Source organism: Grammomys surdaster, unplaced genomic scaffold (assembly GCF_004785775.1).
Source record: "Grammomys surdaster isolate TR1022 unplaced genomic scaffold, NIH_TR_1.0 225, whole genome shotgun sequence".
Classification (NCBI taxonomy): Eukaryota; Metazoa; Chordata; class Mammalia; order Rodentia; family Muridae; genus Grammomys; species Grammomys surdaster.
In genome coordinates this window covers 2264213-2291303 of record NW_021604670.1, presented here as the reverse complement: position 1 = coordinate 2291303, position 27091 = coordinate 2264213, and positions in this window count along the sequence as shown.

Sequence of the window (27091 nt, the reverse complement as noted above, 5' to 3'; positions counted from 1 at the left end):
ATACTGGCAAGGATGTGGAGAAAGAGGAACATTCCTCTATTGCTGGTGGGATTGCAAACTGGTACAACCAGTCTGGACATAAATCTGGTGGTTTCGCAGACAATAGGAAATAGTTCTACCTGAACTTCTAGGCATATACCCAAAGGGTGTTCCACCACACCACAAGGACACACATTTCATTATGTTGATAGCAGCCTTATTTGTAATAGCCAGAATCTGGAAACAACCCAGATTCCTCTAAACTGAAGAATGAATACAGAAAATGTGTTTTATTTATACAATGGAATTCAGGTATTAAAAATGAACACATCATGAATTTTACAGATAAATGGATAAAACTAGAAAATATAATCCTGAGTGAGGCAGCCTAGACCAAAAGAAAATGCATGATATATACTCACTGATAAATGGATATTAGCTAAAAGTTACAGAATACCCAAAGATATAACCCACAGACTGTAAGGAGTTTAACAAGAAGGAAGGCCCAAGTGAGAATGCTTCAATCCCATTTAGAAAGGAAACAAAATAATCACAGGTGGCAGAGGGGAGAGAGGGACCTGGGTGAGAGAGGGGAGGGGTGGGGAAAGGTGGGAGAAGATAAAGTATCAGGGGAGACAGGAGAGAAGCTTCAAGGGCCAGGAGAATAAGTGGAAATATGGAGCTACTGCAAGAGATTAGGGGCAGGAGGAACCTTTAGAAAGTCTCAGAGACCTGAGGTGTGAAAAGCTCTCAGGATGCAACTGAGATAACCCTTAGTCAAAATGGCCAGTAGTAGGGAGATACTACTACTGTACTGAAGATACAATTTACAGTAGTTAGACAATGCTCTCAGTGGAGGGATAGGGTCACCAACCTACCTTCAAAAGTTTTGGCCCAGAATTGTTCCTGTCTAAAAAGAATGCAGGGATAAAAATGGAGCAGTTTGAAGGAAAGGCAATTCACTGACTATCCCAACTTGAGATCCATCCCATGGGTGGGCACCAAACCCTGACACTATCACTGATGCCATTTTGTGTTTGCAGACAGGAACCTAGCATGGCTATCCTCTAAGAGGCTCTACCAGCAGCTGACTGAGATAGATGCACAAACTTAGATTCAATCATTGGACTGAGGTCATGGATCCCTATGGAATAGTTAGGGGAAAAACTGAAGGAGCTGAAGGGAGTAGCAACTCTATAGGAAGAAGAACAATATCAACTAACCTGGACCACTCAGAGCTTCCAGAAACCATAGCCTGGTCCATGGGCCCTGGTACATTTGTAGCTTAAGACTGCCTTGTCTGCCCTCAGTAAGAGAGGATGCCCCCAGGGAAGGGGAATCTTGGTATGTTGGATGGGGGTGTATGGGGTGGGGAATTAGAATGTTGGGGGAGTTGAGGGAGCACCCTTTCAGAGGCAAAGGGGAGGAGATAAAGAACTCTTGAAGCAGGGACAGGGAAGAGGGGCAACATTTGGAATATAAATAAATAAAGCATTAAAAAAAGAAGAGGATGTGGCTCTTTGATAAAGTTTCCATTTTTAACAAACACTGTACAATTTTCAATAATGAAAAAATGCAAGGTATTGTAACGGGTGCTATTTGCAATGATTTTTCTTTCTGATGCTGGGAACAGTATATATCAATGTCCAACAGGCTCAAAATGTCAAATATCAAGTATATTCTATAATTAAAACTTTTCTACGTGAAAGAATATCCTATCACATATCACTGACATTCAAATAGTATAGTACTGTATGAAGAACAGATGAATGAGCTACTAGAAGAGATATAAATCCAGAATAGTTGTTTATGTATGTGACTATATTAAAATCATTAAGTAAAACTGACTGTTCAATAAACAAATTGCTGACAACACAAAACACAAAGTTATTACCCAGACTTATCACCTGAAGAAAAATATATGCTACATGGTTTAAAGAGTTATTTTAATGGTAAAAGCAATGCAAGAAAAGCTTTAGAGGTAAATAAAGTGTACTCCTCATACTAATACAGAACTTCCTAAGAAAGTTATTATGCATTCAATTAGTAACACTGGAGTCCTTTGTGGGAAAAGGTAGATTATAGGTGTGAGTGAAGGGGACCTTAGAATCTTTGTTAGAGGTAATTTTATATTAACTGTTGTTAACTAAAATATATTTGCAGTCTATACTAGATAACATACAGCTTGAAAAAAAAAGGCTCACACTAACACTCCATGGACATTTTCCTGTAGAAATATGACTGATAATTAAGTGAGCTTACCTCTTATTTTTCATTTATTTGGGCCAGTATTTTTACCAGGCCATATTAGCTCATATTCAATTATTATTTCTCTATGCGACAAGCTAAATACTTTCTTCTGTTTAGTTCCTGCTTTGGATTCCACAGACTACTGTAACAGAAAGAAATGTTAATCACTTCTCCCTCCAAGCCTGAATTAGAACAGCTAACCTACAGGAACTGATCTTTCCTCTAAATAACAAATTAATTCTCTCAGATCTCTTTTCCCAAGGCACATACCTTTACCTTTGCTTTGCACCTTGCTGAACTCTTTGTGGTTTTATGGAACGTTATTGAACTTGCAGACCAAATGGAGTCACTGAAGTAAGGAAGTAGCTAGTTACCTCTGTTCTAAAAGCTCTCAGCCTTGATCTGCTTCTGAACTTACGTTCAGATACATGTATTTCATTTGCTTTAATGATGAAAACAGTTAGAAAAGAAAAGACTTGCTCTAACTCTTCCCCTCTTGCCAATCCAGCACCAGTTTATTTTGCATCGTGTTATCTTGCAGAGCAAGCTGTGACCTTAGTTAAATTCATACTGGAGGGAACTCAGCAATAGCCCCTCTGCTCAGGTGAAGGAAAAACCTGTCGACAATGCTGTTTGAACTAGCATCTGAGTGCACTGTGTGCATTCAGGGCAAAAGTTCTTCTGAGGTGAAAATATGCATTCCTTCAGCTTAGAGCCATGAGTACCAGAGCTCTGGAGTCAGGCTACCTGCATTTGAACATCGGTCCTGTCCTCTTCTGCATGCTAGATGATACACACACCTAAACTGTCATAATAGTGACTATAAAATTAAGCTTAAAAACAACAAAGCAAAAGCAAATCCTACTTTACAAGTTTGTGTGTAGATTAAATAGAGTAATGAAATATGTTTATCTTTTCAAAGACTCCTTATATTTTAGGACTCTTAACTCTTGGCATTGTTATCTGGGAATATGTGTCATATAGTGACCCATAAAACAGGAATATTTTTTGTATTTTGATTTCCATACTAATATATTTTCCATACTACTGAGACACCTCCCTTCAGCCCTGGGTACTTGAGAATGTAACATATTTGGAGATACTGTCTTTAACGAGGTAAATAGACTTATCAGTCTGCAAGTGACTGTCTTTAACGAGGTAAATAGACTTATCAGTCTGCAAGTGAGGCCCATTCAAATGTGAACATGGAAGGGACAACTTTTCTAAAGAAACAGAGGAAATGCCATCTGAGAACAGAGCAAGACATTTGTCAGCCCCAGGGGACAAATGTCTCCCTGTCTCCCCTGTTTCTACCTTCAGAATTCACTCAAAATTCCAGTCTGCTTTAAAAATAAGCTATTTTCCATTCCAAAGCCATCTCAGCCCCAAGCATATCTGCTTCCTTGCCTGAAACCTTGCTATTGTGTTTCATTCCTGCCTCATCTTACTCCTTCAGTGGAAGTCTCACCTTTGCTTTGCCTACTCATAATACAGACAATTCAAGCTTTCACTCCATCAGCCATTCATTCCAAAAAATGAACAGTGTCTTCCCAGATGTCACTAGGCCAGAATCAGTAGATCAGAGGCATACTGAAGCTTCCAGGTGACAAGAGGACGTAAATAGTAAGAGGTCGACAAGAAATCCAGGTATCAATATAGAAAAACTCACAGTTGCTGCTGTGATCTCTGACTTCTTCTGCGTAAACTGTTGCTGAGGTTCCCAACTTTCCCTGTCCAATGCCTCTCGCTGAATCTAAACTGTCACAGAAAATTACTATCATTTATCTAATTCCATATAACTGTAATGATAACAAAGAGAAATGGGCTAAAATAAATGAATTATTATAAATTATATATGTGAATATTTATATGTATATAATATATATGATTATGCAGGTACACATGTATGTGTACATCTTTATGTATATGTAGCTGGAACTCATCATGTAGAACAGTCTTCAACCTTGCAGCAATTATACTTCAGCTTCCTGAGTGCTAGGATTACAAGTATGCTCTACCACAGCTGGATAATTTCTTTATGTAGAAATGTTATCTGGCTTTAGTGATTCAATATACAGCAGCGTTGGTGATGCTTTTTCAAAACTTGTACATAATAAAAGAGCCTTGCCAATTCTCCATGTCAACAGATATCTTAGGAACTATAGAGAGAGTAGAATTGGGGAAACCTCTCACATTACGATGAGATCAAATTTGATGTCATCATTGAACTATGAAATTAGATATAAGAAGATATTTCTAGGAGCTGAAAAGATGGCTCAGCAGTTTAGCATAGTCATTACTCATGATGAGAGCCTCCTTTTGTTTCCCAGCACCCATGTCAGGTGGCTCACAACTGCTTGCAATTCTAGTTCCAGAGAATCTGACCCTTGTTTTTGTCCTCCACAAGGACACATGTACACACACAAATAAATAAAATAAAACTAACTTTAAAATATTGTTAGACCACCTTCTAACTAACAAGGTCACCTTTTGTTTTATTGTATGTGTAAGTCATTGCATCAGTCTAAAGCTTCTTAATGAATCTTGGAAGGCTCTTAAAAGGTAGACAAATGGTAATTACCAGGGGCCAGAATATAGCAAATTAAATGGATGTAGATATGTGTGCCGGAAAGTTACCTTCAGAGAAAAAACAAGTCATCCAAGAAAAAGTAGAACACAACACACAATGTAATTTCCCTCTATATGCTATTTCCACAGTTATAATAAGGCAAGCACTAAGTATTGATTTAGTCCAAAATGGTATATATTTTTTCAGTAGGATAAAGAAAGAGAAATTGTTTAAGTGTGTATGGGTGGAGTACAAGATCCCAATGCTGATACTCTGTGGTAGAAAATCAATAAACAGTAGTTTAAACTGAAAATCGAGAAGTGGCACTATTACGATATATGTTATTTAATAACACGGCCAAAGCAATTGGAAAATCAGAAGTTAAGAGTAGTTGCTTTTTGAAATGGCACTATTTTGATGATTTCTATTATGTCTTCCTGTAATACTTGGTTTTTAACAATATATGTGGACATATATATTTCTTTGATAAGCAATAAATACATTTACAGATACTAACTACAATTGATTTTAGAGGTCTCTTCAGTATGTTTGAAACTAGGAGATCTATGTGTAACCCGTTGTTCAGACCGACATTTCCATCCAACTTGCTTTTGAAGCTTTTCCTTTTGCAATTTATGCTTTTAGCTGAAAGAATCACAGAAGTCAAATACTTAGATTAAATCTTATGTTAACTGACAACAGTAAGTGTTTAACCCTTCTCAGTTTACCTGGTTTGAAAAAAATGATCAATTGAATAATGAGAGGATAGAGGACAAAGCTGTGGTGATACAGATGGATGGTAAATGCAAAGGAGACAGAAAGGCCAAAACAGAGCCCAGCTAGAGGAAAGAACAGTAATATGGGTCATTTGTGCTGCAACTTCAGAACATCACAGAGATTCTACAGTTCCCAGGCCTGGAAGTCTGAGATTGAGCCATTCGTGTCTAGTGCTGGCCTCCATGATGCAGCATCTCATGGTAGAAGGCAGCCAGGCAACACACACAGACAGACACAGACACAGACACAGACACAGACACAGACACAGACACAGACACAGACACAGACACAGACACAGACACACACACACACACACACACACACACAGAGAGAGAGAGAGAGAGAGAGAGAGAGAGAGAGAGAGAGAGAGAGAGAGAGAGAGAGAGAGAGAGGTAGGGAGGGAGAGTGAAAGAGACAGCAACAGAGAACAAGAAACAGAGAGACAAGGAGAGAGAGAGACAGAGACAGAGAAAGACACATTGACAGAGAGACAGAGATAGAAAGGGAGAAAGAAAGAGAACACAGGGCTGAAGCTGGCTTTCTAGCAGCCCCACAACAGGCACTAACAGCTGAACACTCCAGTTTCCCTGATAGGATTACCTGATCAACTAACTCCATTTAAACATCTACTTACTCCACTCCAGAGAATGAATTTTAGCTATCATGTCCAAACTACAGCAAATATGTAGAGAAGGCATGCATGTAAAAGAAACATTTTCATCCTTACATTTTAGCATGTCAGTTTTCTAAATCTCGTTCAAAGTTTCATACAGGAAATTAAGGACTTGAGAAATTCTATTTTGCTCTCAAACTGCTATTTACAGTTTGCTAAGAGATGGTTTGGGACAACTAGAAACACAACCAGTAGCATTTGCTTCTGGTTACTCCAACTGCCAAATAAAGCAGTAATCTCTGCAGACTGGTATTCATAACTATAGGACTCAGAAAACATTTTTCTTAAATAATATTCCTCATATCTCTATGAATCACTATGGCAATCAAAGGAGAAAGGTAAATATTACTTGGGCCCCTCCCCATGCATCTGGTTCACTATCATTGTTATGGGATTAGCACACAACCTTCTTCTAAAACATGGCGTGATTGAAATTAAGTGGTGAATGGAACTTCAAAATGATCAGAGTAGTAGAGGCACCGAGGAATGAACAATTCCTGCAAACATCATAAGGACTCTTTGAAAATCCTTAGCTATTAACTAAAGAATGAGATTAGACTCATGTCAAACTTCAAAGCTCCCTCCTAACTATCTATTTTAAATGGCTTTTTTCCTGGAAATAAAAAAATAATAGTTTCTCTTTTCTTTACAACGCACTGTGAAATATATTTCTGTTCGTTTATACCTTTCTTCTTTAGGGTAAAATAACCCTTCTTTAGGGAGAGGATAGATTCTTGTCCTGCCCTTCCTTGCCAATGATTTTTCAAGGTAATAAACCAAAATACATGTAAACAGTCTTCTGATTTGTGATGAGCAGTCAATAAACAGAAAATGCTAATCATACTAATTTCTTCTCATAGCAACGTGATGCATAAATAATCTATTAACATGCAAGGGCCAGCAGGGTTAAGCTGCTAAAACACTGTCATTGATTTCTCCCTTTCTGGCTATGCTTGCTTCTTACTCAAGTGGTTCTCTATAACCCCCTTTCCATTATATTGTACAAATTTCTTCCCTTGAGCATATCTGTGAAGCTCTGCTCTTAAAACATTAATTAAAGGGAGGTGAAGTGTTTGACTAATCAGCAGAGATGTCTGTAGGGCTCCTATGCTGAGTGACAAATGTCAATATGTGCTTTGGGTTTGTTGGATCAACCAGCCAATATGAAGAAACTGATCCATCATCTTGTCACCAATTCCCCGAGCATCCTAGAAGCCTGCCAATTAAAAAAAGTTGTAATCACAATATATCACTCAGCCACCGTCGTAAGAACATGATAAATAGGGACCTTTTTCTCCCTCTCTGTTAAGCATTTGATGTCTATTTTGTAAATTTATTCCATTTTTAAGTTGGTGCAGAACTCAGATCCAAAGTGAAAAAGGAGAGCAGCTCGAGATATATATTCCTCTGTTCTTTTTCTTGAAGCATAAATTAATATTTTGTCGAGTAGGTGTAAATCCTTGTAGACTTTTGAAAAATGACACAAATGGTTAGAAGAATTACTTGCCTTATTGGGGCCTGGCCCATTTCGTAGATTTCCTTCTCTACAAAGGAGAGTTGGGAATTTTCTTTGGTGGATATGCAGTAAAATATAGGAAATTATACAACACAAAAATCCTTCAATACCTCAATTTCTTATCAGGGTGAAAGGTATGCTACATGGAATATTCTGAGTCATATTTTGGTCTCACTTCTACCATTATTTCCAACTATTCTAACCTCCAGACAGTCCTTCTTTCTGGGGCTGCCTTTCCATTTATCTGCAAGGCTCCCTTACTATGGGACATTCAGCTAACTCCACAGAGACCCTTCAGACTTGAGTTAAATATCATTTTACTTTACACACATGTTTGATACCCACTCAAAGTCTGAGTTGAGGGTGCTCTTCTGAGTTTCTTCTCAAATCCAGAAGTGGCTGATGTCTCTATTGAAATCCAGTTGCTTTAATCCTTTGTATTATTGTGGAGATTTTTTTATCTATTTTCTGTTTAAGGTGGTAGAAGGATGTAGGCATTTATTTACCTCATCTATCAGCAACTAGCCTATGACTAATACTCAAGTCAGATCTGGTAACATAATAAATTAGTCTTAAACTCTTTGATCTCACATCAGTTGACTATTATCTTAGAAGCAAGCAAGACTCTCTCTGCATATAGTGTTCTGAGAAAACTGGCCTTTGTCTTCATTTATGACTTCACATTGAGGTAACCTTTCCCTCCTCCATCCTACCTTTGACTAAAGGAACACTCCTTTGTCTTCCTATATGGCATGTTCTTCCTTACCTTGGGGACATTGTGCATGTCCAACTCATCTCTTGGTCTTTATTCTTAAAGCCAACATGTTTATGATTATTTTCTATTGTAGTTTGCCTTCTATTAGTATGAAGAAACAGGTACCACAACCGATTTGGGAGAGACAATGGTTTATTTCAGCTTATATATTACAGTCTATCCTGGAGGGAAGCTAGGGCAGGAGCTCAAATAGAAACTAAATTAGAAACCAAGAAGGCATTCTGTTTGCTGTCTTGACCATTGGTTCTCAGCCCAGATAACTTTCTTTATAAGTTTTTTATCTATTCATTGTGAATTTCACATCACACATCCTAATCCCACTCATCTCCCTGTCCCTTCATATATGTCCTCTGCTATTGAAACATCCTTCCCACCTCGAAAGAAAACAAAAAGCAAAAATTAAAAAGCCTTGAATCTGAAGGACTGGACCCTTCAAGACATTTAGGAGTTCATAGATGGGGTACATGTTGGTGTGAACCAACTCAAAGCCCTGGATCTTGGCCTGGGTGGTAGCTGGTTGGTCAGCCCACCAGCTCTGACACACCCACACCACGAGGGCCAACTTTCCAGCACTGTCCTGGCTAGCTCAATCACGTGAGAGGCAGGTTCAGCTCTCAAGGCTTTGAGGGCAAGTTCACATGTATCCACTCTACCTGGGCCAGCTCTATTGTGCTGCCCAGGAAAGGGATGGTGGCTATCCTGAATACTGTAGCCAATAATGGGTGGGGCCTGCTCTGTTCAGCTCTTGGACATCAACATGGTCCTAGGCAGCAGCCTAGACAAGGAACATCCACATTGCCTTTGAAGGTGAAATTCACAGTGTATTGAACCATCCTACATCAATTAATAATCAAGAAGGTGCCCCCACAAACATGCACACAGGCCAATCTGCTGAAGATGTTTATTCATTTGTGTTTCTCTCTACAGAAATGACTCTAGTGTGTGTGAAGTTGAAAATGAAAACTAAGCAGCAGTCAGATAATGGCCCCAAACACCTAATTGCATGCCACTCACATATCATCTGTCACTAATATATCCTTGGTATCTAGATTCAATCCTTTCTAGACTCTGTGCTCTATAAGAGAATAGAGGTCTGTTTTTATGCAGAGTTGTACCTGAGGCAATGTTACTTTTCACTTCCTGAACCAGTGAATACATAAACTAAATTTGGATATCACAAACTACAACATAGTTTATAAACATGACATTGTAGAACTTTTTATAATAAAGCTCTGTATTGTAAGTGATGAAACATTCTAAAGAAGCTAAACTCTTATTCTGTGTTCTTCACACAATAGGCTAGGCAACAAGATTAAAGGAAGAGTATCTAACTCTTAAGAACCAGCTTTTTACAGCTAGGCACAATGGCCTGTCAAGAGAACAGAAACCTAAGAACATTATTAAATGAATGTATGCAGACTATTTCTCCTTGCAGTCTCAACTCCAATAATTGTTCCCTTTGTAACATCTTTCCCAGCCCAGGGAGAACCGACAAAATCACTTCAAAATCTCCTTCATACTTGAGAAGCAAAAACTTCCTTGCTTACAGACCAATGGCTGTGTAGTAAACTCAGAACCTCTACCATATCCAGATGTTGCTATTTATTCCCTAAAGAAGACAACTCAACAGAAGACTCAGAAGGCTGAGATGCTAGATGAATGGATGGAAAAGTCTGATGGGCAAACTGTGGGTCATCATCTTACCTTGCTCTGTTGAATCAGCTATTTCGCTTCTGCACTCACCCCTCGTGAATACTTAAAGTCCCTGTGTGGTAAACAGGTGACCCAGGCTGCAAAGAGGAATCACTGTAAGAAGCATTTCCACATAATTATGTAATACAAAGATGCTTAAAAAGAATGTAGTAATGCCATTGTCTGCTGAACCTGGTAGAGGTCACTAAGCTAGTCATTTCCTTTCTGTTTGAATAAACTCTTGCCAGCAAATTAAAATTCAACAGGTAGAAAGTCAAGTTGAGAACTAAGCTATAGTTACTGCCCATAGTCTCTCTCTGGTTCACTGATAAACCATGGTTTCAGTAGCCTTCGAGCTCCTAAAAGCCAGTTTCCAAATGTTGCAAATAGAACGAAAATTACTTCTAAAGTGACTCCTCACTAAAATATTCACAGACCAAACAAAGGAAAACAAGCAAATGAGGCTGGGAGTTTCTTTTTCTTTTTTAAATTTTCCTTCTGAACTACCAGAAATGATCTGTGTGTTGACAGGAGGAGCAGGCTCAGAACATGTTACTGGGTGTGCAAATGTGTCAATGTCTTTAAAAGAACTTCTTACAGCTAATCTAAATTTCTAAAAGAGAAGCGCTACCATCCCAACATCTCTGTAATTTGCATGAACAATATTTGCAGGCTTTCTGCAAAGAAGAAACTGTCTTTTTTTTTTAAGAGCATTGCATAAGATTTTGTAGAAGTAGTCTCTGCAGAAGCCTGGCAACAGAACAATCTATTCTTTCTTTGTGGAAAAAAAAAAACAGTGGTTTTAAGAGGACACTCTAAGCATATTTTAAATTAAATGTAGTTTTGAAATTCCTCTTTTGTTTTTCACCCAGCCATATTCAACCTATTTTGTTTTAGTCCTTTAATCTGGTCCTTATTTCACTGTTGAAAAAGAGTTGATCTGATTCACGGAAGCCCTGAAAGGCTTTCTAATGTGCTATTTTACTCTCTACAAAATTCCACTGTTCAGGTATGACTGTGGCTCTAGGATCATCAGCATGGCTAATGGTCTTAGGTTAAACCATTGATTATTCTGCCATTTGGTAATGTGAGGGGGAAACCTCAATTACTCTCCCTATTAAGGTATGCTCCTTACTATCTTCTTGACTGTGTATAACTAAGGCAGCACCATGTACAACCTTATTCATTCCTCTTTCCGTTAAAGACGCCATCTGATCAGAAGAGATCACTAATATCACTAACTCCTTTATACTGTTATCTTTGATTTCAAAGGGACAAGCAAATAGAAGCAAAGAAAGACATGACATTATATTTCATAACTCTTCAATTTTCCACTTTATGAAGCAAGTGATCCATTCATAGAAAGCACTTTGCTCATCCTCGAGTCTCCTTGGGGTCTGATAAAAGATTTAGTGCCTGTTAGTTCTGCATTTCTACTGAGTTTACGTTTTTCAGATTATTAAATTTCCTGATTCTCCACTAAAGGGAAAATAATCAATAAACTTCATCTTCTACTATCATAATACAGATTCTAAGCAACAGCTAACCGAGAGGAAGAGTACTGCTTTGACTTTCCTTCCAGTCTACAACCTAGGACACTGGTGTATTCTCTCTTCTAATTCTAGTAGGAAAATGACAATACCTCTTAATCATTCTGTGAATTAACCTGTGAGGAATATAGAGCAGGCTTTCTCAGAGACAATGGTGTTCACTATTGATTGGCTGGCTTCTGCAAATTGCATGCATTACAGCAAGCAAAATGCTAGTCACGGTTGGTCTTTGCTACCGTACCAAGCAAAGTACAGTTATACTGAAGAGTCTACCCACATTTGCTGAAGTAATCCCGAATCTTACATCTGAGGAAATGAGGTTCCTTTTAACAGCATTCATTTTCCTGTGGTTGCTTTTGTTTATGATTCACAATAACCAGCTTATTTCATACAAAACAAACCATACTGAGTAATTTCAAAAGTGTCATCACCCATTACTATGTAAAATCAATAATCTTATTAAAAGGATGGCTGAAAGGTAACATCTTGTCCATTAGGATTTACTTTTCTTCTTCAATTATTTCTACAATTTTCTAGTTTCAAATTTGGCTGTATCTTTACCAGACACCACATACTGAATTTTGATTCTTTTGAAATATGAGTTCCCTCTATTGTCTCTTCCTTTATAAAATAACTCTCTGAGTAATGGCATTTCATTTTTCATAGACGGAGTCAGAGACCTAGTAAGAAGGGAGTGCCTAGGAACTGTCAGACTTTGTTCTAGGTACCTGCCCTATGCTGTCTCCTTTCAATATTAATTCAAAGCTAAGAGATTGGTATCAGAGTCTCTTCAAATCACCTGTCTTACTAAAAGGATTTAGATATTTTGAGAAAACCAGAAAAGGGTAAAACAATAGCTATCACAGGGTAGATTAAAGAGTTAGATTTTTTAAGATCCTTTATGCACTGGTTCAGGAATGGAGGGCTGTTAAAAGACCAAGTAATGGTTGTATTTTAAGGTATTCTCTGACATGAAGTAGATGTTATTTATTTTAAATTACACTTGATCTGACAATTTCTATTGAGTTTCAGGATGGTGAGAATTAAAATGTTCTATTTATAATCTGCTAGAGAGAAAATGGATCTGTAATAGAAATGACCTTTCATTTTGTATAAATACAAAATATGTATCAATGATGCAAGATCATATGGGTGGTGTATAGACTGTAGCTTCCTATACGTTGAAATTATTCTAATTCACCGTCTTAGTGGGTTCCCCTTGTTTATTTGAGTAGTAAGGTAAGACTGAATTCCAGAAACTCTAAAGATAGACACAAAGATTTATATAGACTTTCAAACGATGTGTGGGATTTAATTAGGTAATATATTTCCCTTGTCTTCTGGAAGCCAGACACCATTATGTTTCTCTGCATTAGCAGCCACACTGAATGAGAATTGCTTCTATTTGACTTTTATGAGAAAAAGGAGTGTTTCAAATGGCTCTGCTGTATTCTGTGTAGACACGTGGCTGATGGGCTGTAAACTAATTAGCATGGGCAATAGATACGAGAAAGTGGTTTGTCTCTGAAGCTGATAAGACACTAGAGAGTCTCAGAAACATCACCAAATGGTCTCTCTGTCCTCTGCTCAAAAGTGATAAGGCTAATACCAGTTTATTAAAATTTGTAATCTAATATGTTCTGCTAATTTCCTCTTGGGGGCAGTGCTTATATTAAAAGAGTTGCTTACTTTTACATGTATTCAAAACAGATGTAATGAATGAAGGCTAAGTTTCAGGATTTCCACTTCTTGTCTTTATCATCAGATGTGACTGGTATTGAGGGAGGAAATTTGAACTGAGCATGTAAAAAAAAAAGAAAACATCATATTTTCAAAGTGATTGTTTTCAAGCCTTTAATTAAATCAAACTGCTCTTTATAGTGCTCTGAGCTCAAGCTGCTGTGAAAATGGTGGAACTTACTTGTCAGCTGAGTGGGGCTATGAACAGCTCTATGAGCAAGAGATAAAATTATTAAAAAGAGAAGGACAAAGGATCATCTCTCAGTGTTAATTAAAAACAACAACAGCAACACAAACGAGAGCTGCATTTATGGAGAAGTCAATGACTATAGAGAAGCCATAATGAGTGCAGTGTGTAAGAAAGATCAAGGTTTATGAAGAAAGAAAAGGGATGTTTGAGTCGTATATTTGACACGAATTTAATACCATTGGTCAAACAGTTTCTCCATGCAGCCGTGTCTTCATTCTAAAACAGATGTAATTTAGACCTAGTTCACAACTCTTTTGTGCACATAGTTCATGAGAAATACTCAATTAATATTAATGCATTGCTCTCCTATCTAAGACCCTGTGGTACTGCGTGATGGTATCCTGGGTCATGGTTGAGCAGGTGCCTAGAACCCTGAGACTGTGCATGAGTACCCGCAGGAGTTCGGCGCCCCCCAGAATCCAAGGTCCTGAAAAGCAGTCATGTCTTCATAGAATTACATTGTTCAGTCAGGCCAGACTATAGGCCTCAGGCCCTAGGGAAATACATACTAATGAAGGCCAGAGGGCAGAGCAAATTAAGCATGCCTCCCCCAGATCCTCCCCCAACCCTCCCCCTTTCTCCCTCCCTATATAACTCGGGACTGCCCTGAGTTCTGGGGGGTACGCCTAGATCCATCCACCATCTGCCATGACAATAAACCTTTCTGGAACCAAGGACTTCCTCCTGTCATTGGGGCCTGCCGCAGCCAAGGCCTCCAGGCTGCTGAAACCATAGGATTCTTCCAGAATGTGGGACCCACCACAGCATAGAAGCCCCTTCCCCCCCCCCCCCGCTGAGGCGGTCTCTAAATTTTCTCCGCAAGACCCTAAAAATCCTTCTGTGAAAAGATGCAAAGAAACAAATAAATGATTCACCCATGCCAGCTCCATGCATGTTTCAAAGCTATTTGCTTTTCCTTGCAGTCTCCTTACTTGAGAGGTAACTCAGAACATACAAAAGTCTTGACTAGCACTCGCCTTGATTTAACAAATAGAAGTTGTTTCTGCATTGTGCTCTGTATGTTGCTTTTGAGACAAGTGGAAAAAGCAAGCATTTCTGGATTTTTTCATAAAGTTAGAGCCTTTGCAGACAAAAGATCTAACTCTGTTGGTTGTAAAGCCTTTTGCTTCACTTGGACCTTAGCGATGACAATGCTGTGCCAGTTGCCCTCCCCTGTGTTACACCTTCTCAGTTTTAATTCACAGTTCTCTCTAAAGTCTCAAAAAGATATCCATGAATTTTTATTCACATTTTGTGTAGAACAGGGAGAGAGAGAGATGTGTGTATTTCAGTTTTACTGGGAAAGTTTTACAGAGACAGGTTATAGAAAGAAAAAACTGGACATAGCTGAGGACAGAATGAGCAGGAGAATGAAAATGAGGTAGAAGACTAGAACACAGTACCAAGTTAATAGGATGCTATGCAGAACAATTCAGTCAGAAGCCAAGTTGAATCAGTCAGCTTGGAAGATTAGTTTGTATAGAGGCTAGAAGAGTCCAGGCCTAGACCTAGGGATAGAACAGAGAAGAAAATGTTTTAGATTCAGCCCAACATGTATCTGCACAGCTTGGGTATAGCTCATCACTTCATCTAAAGAAATACAACTGACATTTCAAGGTGGTGTTTCTTATTTTTGACATTGTGGTTACAAATTTTCAAGTTACCTTCTGTCAGGTTGCTTTTAGGCAAGACAAGAGGAAAGTAAAAGCAAAATACTACAGTGGATACAATGTGATTCCAAACATGTCAAAAATTACAATTACAATAGATATACTACAGAGAAACACGTGCACAAGATAAAGCAAACCACTGACAATTGGTCACTAATTGCAGGTATATGACTGTTCATTGTGATTTGTTTAACCTTTCTGCACATTTACCCTTTTTCAAAAAAGGAAGATGGTGGTACTGATTTGGATAAAATAGGTCTTATTTTAAAAACCATTCAGCTCCGCAATTTTAAGACAGACTGATCTAGTCATTTGATAATAACCGTCTTAAAGGCATAATAATTGTGACTTTAATTTGTATTTTCTTAGTATCTGAAGATGTGAGGACTTTTTCTTATTATAGGCCTTCTTTAAGGGAAAAAAATATCTTCCAGGTTCACTGCTTTTTAATCTTTACTTTTTAAATCAGGCAAAGTTTTATTGTCATTGTTGTTTTCCTTTTTTTTTTTCCTTTTTCCTTTTTTCCTGTTTGCTTATGTTTCTGCTACTGAGTTATATTAATTCTGTATTTGGGATAATAGGCACTGTTTGAATGCTATTCTGTGTGCAAATTGGCAATGTGGGCAGAAGGCATAATTTCTGAAGAGGCTACACTGAAGTCCTGACAAAGGGGGCTCTGCTCTGCTTTCATCTCCCAAGCAGGTGTCAGTTTACCATGGAGGCCAATGGCAGTGTCTGAATCTGAAGAACTGCGCAGCTGAAATGAAAGCAAGCAAAGTATTTTCAAGAATGCACTTCTATTCTAATGATGCATAGAAAAGTTCTGTGGGAAAGTCAAACAGGCTCACTGTTGTCCGGTATCACCCAGAGAGTGAGGTGGAACCGGGACAAATAGGTTCCATGCGTCTCCTGTCTGGTTGGAAATCGTCAAAGTGTCAAAGTTCATAGAAGGTAAACGAGGAGTTTAGGGCAGCCTGCACAAGGGTCCTGTGCAGGAGGGTCCTGGCTCTCATCTGCTACTGTGGCAGTGTGAGTGCCAGCAGCAGGGGCAAAGGTGGAGGTAGCAATGGTAGGCAGCAGCAGTGGTGGCAGGAGCCTGCTGGGATGGCATGATCCTGACAAGGCAGGTGCTCCAAAGGCAAGAAAGAACTCTTCTCCAAGTGTTAGAGCTCAGTAAAACAACCACTCTCAGAGGATCCTTGATGAAATAACTTGTGTACTTTATTCTACGTGGACAGGGACTTTATAAACACTGGGGAATAGGACGGGATTTAGGAGTAGATGTTTCCTATTGGCTCAGTTTGAAATGTTAAGTGATGTATGGTAAAGGACTCCAGGTGTGTTTGTCGTGGTCCTCTCAGTGAGGTGTCATGGTTGCCAGCTCCAGAGCCAGGAGAGGCAGGCAGGGAGTAGGTCCCCTCCTATTTTTCTGAATTCTGAGATTCACTGGGTTTGAGCTCTCTCAACCTTATCGGTTCTCCTGCCTGGCGGCTCTGTCCAATTAACCTACAGCTCACTATCACAGCCACCAAGCCTGGAACGAGCATTTCTAACAGCCTGAAGAAATGTGAAAACCTTGGGAAATGAGAACCATTCGTTTCTATTTTATCAAATTGAACATTATCAAATGTACCCTTTCTCCTCATATATCCCCACCCACAAATACTGCATCCATTGTGTCAGGAAAATCTCTCTTTCTCCATCTGGCTTCAGTTTTAACAACTTTTAAACACTGATCTTTCTATGTATCCTAACTACTTATATAATTCTTGTAATATAGATTAGAAATTTAAAAGAAAATGTTCAAAATACGGTAATAAAATCTAAAACCATATAGTTTCTCTTCTCCAACCAGGAAAATATAGAAAATTGTTTGGGTCCTACATTTAGAATAAAAAAGGTAAATTTTTTTAATTTATTTTTTCTCAAATCGTAATTCATTCACACAGGGGTTATAAACACAGAAAGGCAGGATGTGGGGAAGGGAATGACACTGGAGTGTGGGTGATGAGGGGGAATACAGATATCATCAGAATTTAAATTCTATGGAAGGAGTCTGTAATAGATTTTTGTAAAGTATAAGTTCAAATGAACATATTCCCACTTTAACACAGCTTTTGTATGCTTTTAATATACAAATGAGCAGTTATTGAAGTTGATATAGGACTTAGGTTTATCATAGCTCAACAAATGCATTGTCACGTCCCATGCTTGCCACGACATTGAGAGTAGTAACTGTGGGAATGAATGGAAGGCACAAAGCTGAGCCTTAAAGAGTAATTCTTTAGTCAGTTCTCCAGAGAATCAGCTGATACATATCTCAAAAATTTTTTACAAAAAAATGCATGTTATGAATTGTAGACACAACTACCATGATATCACTAATTCTAAGTTAATAAAGAAGCAAATAAAAAACTCATCTACCCAAGCTTCATACATATTTCAAAGCTGATTGTTTTTACTTTCACAGTCTTGCTACTTAAGAGGTAACTGGGCTATCTGTAAAAGTTATATAACCTTTCAAGTCCTATACCCTCATTGATTTAACTTGTTTGAGGTGTGGAGTAAAAGAAAATTAGGTATCTTGAATAGTTGTTTTCTGTCTCTTCTTTTTAGATGACTATAATTTCCTTAGCATAGATTTGAAAGAAATGATTTTTCTTAGGGAAAACATATAGGCCACATGCATTTTAAGCACAGTATAGTACAAAGAAAACATTATAGTACCTCTCCTATCCAGAATTTGTCTTTACAGGTACTTTAGACATCAAACCTAGACTTAATGTAGAAGAAGGACTAGAAGGTGAATTTCACAGATTAATTACTACTGACACCATGTCACTTCATTTGATTACAATGGATAATCTTATAATTCCATGTTTTTGACAATCAGCTTGGTTTAAAATCAGTTTTTGTTCTACAGTTTTTCTGGCTAAATTGGGATTTCTATAATTATTAATTGAATTACTCCCCCTGACAATTATCTCACATCTATAATTACACAGATACCTGACTGGGTAAAATGCAGGACTTACTCTGACCACCATCTTCCCTGTCAACAATAAATAAATAACTTCCAGATCCTGGTCAGGTGGGGCAGAGCCAAAGCTGGTCAGGACCTTCTCAGGATGCCTTACCAATATCTTTTTCACAGTGAACCCAAGAGAAGAATCTTTAAATAGAATGAGGAAGTCTTCCAGGCTCAGTGATTGGGAATTAGAATACAAACAGATATTTGTCTTAAAGATATAGTAATAGCAAAGTTAGAAACAAGTTAGTGGAGATGTTACTTGTTTTACTGGTGCAAATAAAGAGAAAATACTCAGAGTATATTTAAATAGTTTTACCTACTATGCCAAGATATTCTAGAAAAGTAATGCTAAGAAAAATAAAATCATATTTATTTAATTTGCTTGCTATTTATACTATTATATTTTTAGCTAGTCTACTGAAATGTGGAAACCAGTCTGTCCATGCTGTTCTTTTAATTACTGACACTAGCTCAGTACTTAGGAAACGGGAATTGGACAGTGAATCCATTGGAGGATGAATATCACAATAACTCTGATGAAAGTTGTTTGAAGATGTGTATGTCAGTCTCCTTTCCATTGCACTCTGATATAACACAAAGAGAAACTCCAATCATTCCATCAGACTGAACCTTCCCACTGCCTTACACATCATCACTTTTGATTTTAAAATAGGCTGTCATGGAAACACTGTTTTTCTAAAAAGGATGTAGCCTAAGAAATATGAATCAGTTTTGTTTTGTCATGCCTACTAACAACTTTTAATTTATTTTAGAGAACTGAACATAATTTAGGCTGTTTTAGTATTCTGAAGGTATCAATAACTTTCCTGAAGTTAAAAGAACAGAAAGCGTGATATAGTTAAGGTATAAAATAATGAGACAGTCCTCTGAGTACCTCAAGTGCAGAAAGCCTATCAATAAATGCAGGTTTCAAAAGGCAGACATAGCTCTTGTCCCAACAAGACTGTTGTTCAGAACGTAGTCCAGCACTAATCGTCCATCTTAATACAGGAAAGAAGTATTTAAAAGAAATGTGTATTTCAGCACAAAATATTCATGCTTTTTACTCTATAGGAAAGCATGTTATTAAACATGTAATCTTTATTTGTAAATGATTCTAAGCTTCAATCAAAAAGCCTGCAACTACAATATCCAATGAATTTGTATTAAGCAGCTCTGGGAATAAAAAGTGACTAAATAGTTTTTTTATCATTTTTTATTCTATTTTACAAAATCCCCGTGTAACAAAAAGTATAAGATATAAAGACTACTGATTTGTTCCTTTTAGCATTAAGTGAAATAATCTACATAAAATTTAATCTTATACATTAGTAGGAATTAAACATTAAATATTATAAATATTTTAATTCATTTTATATCATAATATTTATATGGTCATTTATATTGTGCATAAAATAGCTATGTAAACACAATTTCTATTATTTTCCTTCTATAAAGCTTCAATGTCTCCTTTCATATTATAGTGTATCTACAAAATATAAAGTAACATAGTCATAAAGATATTATGGGAAATTCTCATAAAGACCTCATTTCCTCCTGCTACAAATGTACCATTCCTACATGTTAGAACTAGGCATGATGGAAATCAAGATTATAGAAAAAGTAAAACTTATACAGAGATATTCTGTCTCCCAAAATAAAAGATCTTTGTCAAAAAAGAAACAATGCACTTAGAGAAGACACTTGCTTTAAGCCATGGCATTGCAAAGTGAACATGGTTTGTGGGGAGTTTGGTAAAGTTTAACAGCTCTGTCTCTGGAAAGCAGGAATTATACAGGGATCTGATAAGGTCTTGTGTCTCCTGGGCATGCAAAGGCTAGATTATCTGGGAAACTGAGAATGGGAGAATGGGAGAATGGTCATTCTTACCTTTCCGTCTTTCTTTTGTTTTCCTCCCTTCCTTCCTTCCTTCCTTCCTTCCTTCCTTCCTTCCTTCCTTCCTTCCTTCTTTCCTTCCTTCCTTCCTTGCTTTTTGTTTGTATGAGTGTTTAGGTGACACCTTGTAAAAGCATTTCCTAAAAATAAAGCTGGTAAACACATGTCTTTTTGGGGGAGGGGTTATTTTGAGAGGAGGTCTTCATATATACCATTGACTGGCTTTAAATTTATATAATCCAGGATAGCTTCCAATTGTAGTAATCCCCCGGCTCCAGGCTCCTGATAGTTAAAATTGTGGGCATGTGGTGTCATATTTGAATTTCCTGAACTTGTTTTATATCAAAATCTACTGTTTCATAGCTTATCAGAAATGCTGACATTCACCTTTCCTTGGGACTCATTTGAATCATCAATTCTGTAATAATTTGAATGCACAAATATAGGGATGTGTGAAGCTAATACAAATGTATGTCTTTGACATAAAGAATATTCATCACTGAGTTTTCTTCTATGATGTTTTTACGATCAACAAGCCTTCCTGTAGGAAGATCATCACAAATTGTGATTTTCAATGAATCATCTGGTAATAAAGGAGTATGTGCTTAGCAAATTGAACCCTCTTCTATGCAACATAAGCAGCTTCAATATAAATTATCTGTAACAGGTTTATTTGTCATACAACTGCATCCAAAATATCCTGATGGTTAAGTTATCTCCTGCATCCCAAACTCTCTATCAATATATATATATATATATGGTTTTTGACTTAAAGCCTTATCTTCAACAGTATTTTCTCTTGAATCAGTTATAGATTCTTCTGAGAATAGCTCAAATGGATTATCACAATCAAGTTTCTCAGTTGAGGCTTAATTTGACATCCAGTAAACACAAAATGAAAGTATGAATATTAAAAAGGATACATATAAAAATGGATAATATATAAAGCATCCATTATGATTTAGTCTTTTGCTTTGTTAAATGTCCATACGACATTAAGACATAGTTTTTACTGTTATCTCCAGTTCCTAGGTATAGAAAAAGAAGAACCCAGGTTAAAGCTGAGTAGTAATGTGGTCTGTATCAGACAGTAGTAAGTGACACAGTTCTGTAAAAATATCCTGAGTGTCATACTATGCAATTAGTCTGCTTGAGTTGTTAAAAAGCTGTATGAAAACATGATGTGTTTGTGACTTTTGATGTGGAGTTTCAGGACTGTAGGGAAGCAGATGAACAGGGCCAAGGCTTTGCTTCATATGACATTAAACCCAGCAAAGAGAGGAAAGAGACACTTTATACATGTAATAAAAATTGAATATAACTCTGATATGAAGATCATACTATGTGAATTAGAGGACAGACACAGAATTGGTAAATCACTTTAGGGACACTGGAAAACTTCACTAAAAGATTACAAATTTTTAATAGGTAATGGATATTTTAATACACCTGCATATTGATGTAATATTTTTTTAAAAAGAAACATTGATATAGTATTGGTCTTAAAAGATTAGTGTTTACAACTGTAGTAAAATAAAGTTTCAAAAATTAAATAATAAGCCATGAAAGCCTATTTGGTATATGTTAATGTTGTATGTATAATGGCCAATAATATAAACTCCATAATTTCCAAACATCCAGGTAGGTATTTATATAGTATCTAACTTATATTAAAAGTTATCAGTTATTTGCCAGAGAACTAACATTTTCCAAGTGCCAGAATTAGTGTTTGAACACAGACAGGTTCAATGTACCATCAACTGTAAATTTAAAGAACCTTAAAAGTCCTAATAGCACAAATTGATGCTGAGACAAGTGCACCGTCTGCAAGACACCCAAAAAACCAAGTCCCACAAGTCCTGTCACAAATTACTGTCTTCACCCCATCCAAAACATTTCAATAATGAATTTCAAAGAATCTCTCTCTCTCTCTCTCTCTCTCTCTCTCTCTCTCTCTCTCTCTCTCTCTCTCTCTCCCTCCCTCTCTCTCTTCCTCCCTCCATCCATCCCCCTCCCCCTTTTCTTCCCCCTCCCACTCTCTGTACTCCATCCCTCCCCATCTCAATACACAGCCACCAGATCATGTCTGTAGTCCATCATATTATATCTCCTATTCTTTAGGACATCAATAAATGTTAACTTAATGGTAGAATTAATATCCTTAGAAAGGAATCATCTCATGTGTAAAGGCATTATAAACAGTAATACTAAACACTTAGAATTATTTTTCTAAAGAAAAATGTTACAGAAAAGACTAAGCTTGTCACAACTAAATAAAGTCGATATATAAAGAATATATAAGAAAAATGTCTATAACCCACTTTCTTACTTTGCCATGTTGTTCAGTCATTCCAAAGTAATGCTAGATACAGAGCTAGATATTAGAAGACACAATGTTGGGCAAATATAAACAACTGAACCTTTATATACTTTGTTGTTTAGTGAGCATTCTGGAGAAGGACTAGAAAGTAAAACACTGCAGTGAAGTCACAGCTCTTCATGCTGAACAGTTTTGAGCTGAAATCAGTAGAAGCAGCTTCAGTGACCTAGACATACATGTGCATGATATACAATATTCCTAATGTCCTAGATGCTGCTGTGCTCATGTGCCTTCCCTTCTTCTATCTTTTCATTTCTTTCTGCCTCTGTCACTCTGGCTCTTTGCCTGTCTCTGTTTCTGTCACACACACACACACACACACACACACACACACACACACACGCACACACATCTAAACTATAATAAGACTCTTCCAGGAAAGAGAAACAGTACTCAGTCCCCTGAAGGAAGTTTAAAATCAGCAGGGCCTGGCTGGTACCCAACAGGGAAGCCCAGCTGTCTGGCCCACAGCAATCCACACTGGGCAGCCATCCACTGTCTGTGAGTAAATGCTCAAGACCATCTGTGAATTTAGAAAGAGGAAGCAAAAACTGCAACAGCCCAGCCAAAAGCAAGAGCATCCAAAATTGAAAGTGCAACCCATCTGTGTAGAAGGACATTTCACCCCGGATGCAGCTTTCCAGTTCCAGCTTGACCTATAGGTCAGTCCAGTTTAAATAAACAAACATTTGTTGAGCCACTCAGTGTGCCAGGAACAATGGAAACGACTGAAAATACAGAGATAGTTAAAAAAAAAAGAACTTCTTCCTTCCTACCAGGAGCCCAATGTTGGCTACAACACAGAGAGGACACTCAGACTGTTGACTAACACCAAACTTTGTCCAAGTGAAGAGATCAGTAAGTTTTTCCAAAGCAGAATTCTCAAGCAAATTCATGTACATAACTCCCACCCTAGACATTTTGTCCTTATAGAGATCTTTGTTCTGTGCATCTAGGACAGGTCTTGCTATCCCATTTCATTGCAAGTATCCAGCAGATGGAAGATACTTGTCAGGGGATCACATTTGAATGTCAAAATAAATGGAGAGTCAAGGGGCCTGACAATGCCATGATGATGAGACCTTAAAGAAGCTGATTGGGGGCAGAAAATCTCAAGGAAATATTATACAAAGACAAGTGTATGATAGTCTGGCAACGTGGCAGCTGTGAGAAATTCGTACTTTGTTGGTCAAAAAGGTAAGTATGTGCCATACCTGGGCAAGAAGATAACTTTACCTGTAGAGGCTGAGAAATCACCCTGAGAGCTTGTTTGTAGTACACATCCCTGGACTTTGACTCTCCTAAGTTGTGATTCCGAGTGCTGCAACACAGCACTCTATACTTCTGCTGCCATCCTCAGGGAGACATTAAGCAGATGGTTAAAGGATCATAATTTCTGAAAATTTGCCCAAATGGCAGAAAGGATTAAAGCTTTCTATCAAGGGAAGTTAGGTTTGCTCTCAGAAAGTCATTATAAAGCCACTGCTTTAAGTGGAAAAGTTTGGAAACACAGGGACTAAGTAAGAGCTTGTTAAAAGAGTATAATCAAGTATGAGACAAGTCAAAATACAGGGTTTAGAGACAGCCCTTACTTGAGGCCTGTGTAGGGGAGGAAATGACCAGACTTTACAGATGATTAAACGTAAAGAGTAAGGGAGCTGTGACTACCAGCTTTATAGCTCAGGTGATTGACAAGATGGTAATGATGCCAATCAGAAGAGAAAAGCAATCAAGAGCTAGTTTAGATAGCCATGACAATAAATCCTGCTTTGTAGTAGCTGGACTTTAACATGCAGATTGCCAATCCAAAGTCAATGTGCAGCAGGCAGTTGGCTGTACAGGGCAGGATGTCAAAGGTGTAATCAAGTCCAGACTCCTCATCCACAAGAAGAAATCCAAAGTCCCAAAAGTCCTGCTAGCTCACATTCCCATCTGCTAGCCCTGTCCACAGTGCTGCTGGCACAGTGTAAAGCTCTCTGCTTCATCCCTCAGAAAGGAAATCCTGCCATGATAGCTATCCATTCATAGTGAAGAACAAATTTAAGTAAAAAATTCCATAGAACTCATAGACATGAGTCTCCAGAACTGCTGGGTCAAACAGAAGCTACTCCACAGAGATGCTCCCATTTGGGACATTTCTTCAAACCAGAAGATTCTGCAGTGATTAAAGGTACAGACTCCTAGCCAGTGTGACTCACCCTTAAAATGATCTCATTGAAACAGCAGAGGTAAGTGACCCAAAGCTCTTCTGGTAGAAATGAATCAATATCAGCTCACTGCCAACACACTCATTTATTTAATTAAGCTAATGTAGAGTAACTCATTCAAACTCTACCCAATGCCATCAGTCAGAGATTTTAGTTGAGAGGATAATAGAATCGGCAATAATTTCTGTCAAAGTAAAATCCATAACTTTATTACATAATTGAATGAAGCAAAAGTGATATAAGTTCTACCTATTCTGATATAATTGTTTTAGTCTAACTAAAGAAGCACATTTACTCTATTTTTTGTTGTTTTTGTTTGGTTGGATTTTTTTTTTTGTAACAAAGATTACTCTGAGAATGTTCTAACTTGATAAATAAAGGGCAGGATGGTTTCTCACTTAACTGCTTTTATCTCTATGGTGAAGAAATGTGATGTTTTGAAGCAGTTTGTCAGTTTTGACCTCATGCCTGCTAAGATCAAGGAATATTTGCTTATATTAAACATTACTTTTGATATGATGAAAAATCATAAATTACTTTGTTTTAAAAAGAAGAAGAAAAATGATACACAAATTATGTACTGTACCTAAAAAGTTACAACAATTTTCACGGAATTCAAAATCTAATCAAAGGGGTATGTGATGGTAACATGATTATTTTTAACTTCTATTTTTTCTCTACATCTTGTTTTTCAAATTGAAAAGGTTTCATATATGTTTGTAAAATAGAAAAGATCATGAAGAGAAACAATCTGGGTCTTCTTCTTCATATTTTATTTTCCTCACAGCTCAGTTTTTGGATAGGTCTCTGAAGATTTAGACGCTAGAGGGTCAAATACATGACTTTCAGTTGAGGAGACACAGTGACTGACTGGGTCAAGGAAGGCAAATGGTTTAAGGCTGAAGGAACCTCAGAAATCCAGATCCCTCTTACGGTTCATGCTAGCTTTTCTGTTACTCTATCTATCAGAACAAAATTAATGCTTATTTGCTGAAGCTGCTTTTCTTACAACATTTGATTTTATGTTCCAAAAGGAAGGCAATTTCACATGAAAGATACAACATCAAAACTCTTTTCCACAAACAAATTATTTAAACCTTTTCATTGTAGACTGATATACTTTTTCTGTTCTTTACATGAAATATGTCACTTTCAAGAAGAAAATGTACAAATTATTGGAGTATTGGCAATTCAGTATTTAAAACAACTTTATCATTGAACAATGACATTCTTCCTGAGACTTAATATCACAGCAATCCTCCTAAGAATTTCAGAACTCAACCATTATCTTAAGAACAGTTATTGGTGTATTCTTGAAACTTTGATTTGCATACTATATTCATGAATCTTAATTACATTAACATAATTGTCACACAGGCTCTAAAATACATAATTTAGTTCTGTCCCATGTATATTTTGGGGTGATATTGGTGTAGCTTGTGAAAACTTCAAATGACAAAAACAAAAATAGAATCCTTTTTCAAGAATAAAACTGAATTTTAATTGCATGACAAAACACAGACAGTAATATATGATCTGGGCCATTGTTTAAGGAGAAAACTCAAATAATTTTTCAACATTTTTAATACTATAATGAACCAAAATTGATGCTGATTCCTTCTCTGCCCCTTCTCCAAGTGTGAGAGATTCACACTGGAGTACCAGAGCAGCTGTTTGGCAGACAGAGAAGCTTTAGGGTGAGGGGAAGCTGGTGAAGGGAAAGAGTGAAACAGGAAGAAGCATTTAAAATAGAAACATTCAAAGCCAACACATGCAATTCACAAATTAGTTGCATGACAGAAGTTTAGGTGACACAGTTACACAGGTCTAAAATTTTATGTTGCTGATCGTGTTTTAGTAGTATCTGTAAATGCTTTTTTTTTCTTTCTTTTTTTCTTTTTTTCTTTTTTTTTAGGTCTAGGCAAATCTTTCTTTTTTTCAAAACATTTTCATACCCATACTTTAGAAGCAGGAGTGGGGGATGGGATGGAAGTTCCTGGATGGGGTGGGGAGGGGATTGCATCTGAAATGTAAATAAAATATGCAATAAAATGTTTCTTTAAATAAACAAATAATGAGAGGCAAATTCATATGAGTTACACATTGCAAAAAACTGTAAACCTATATGAAATAAGT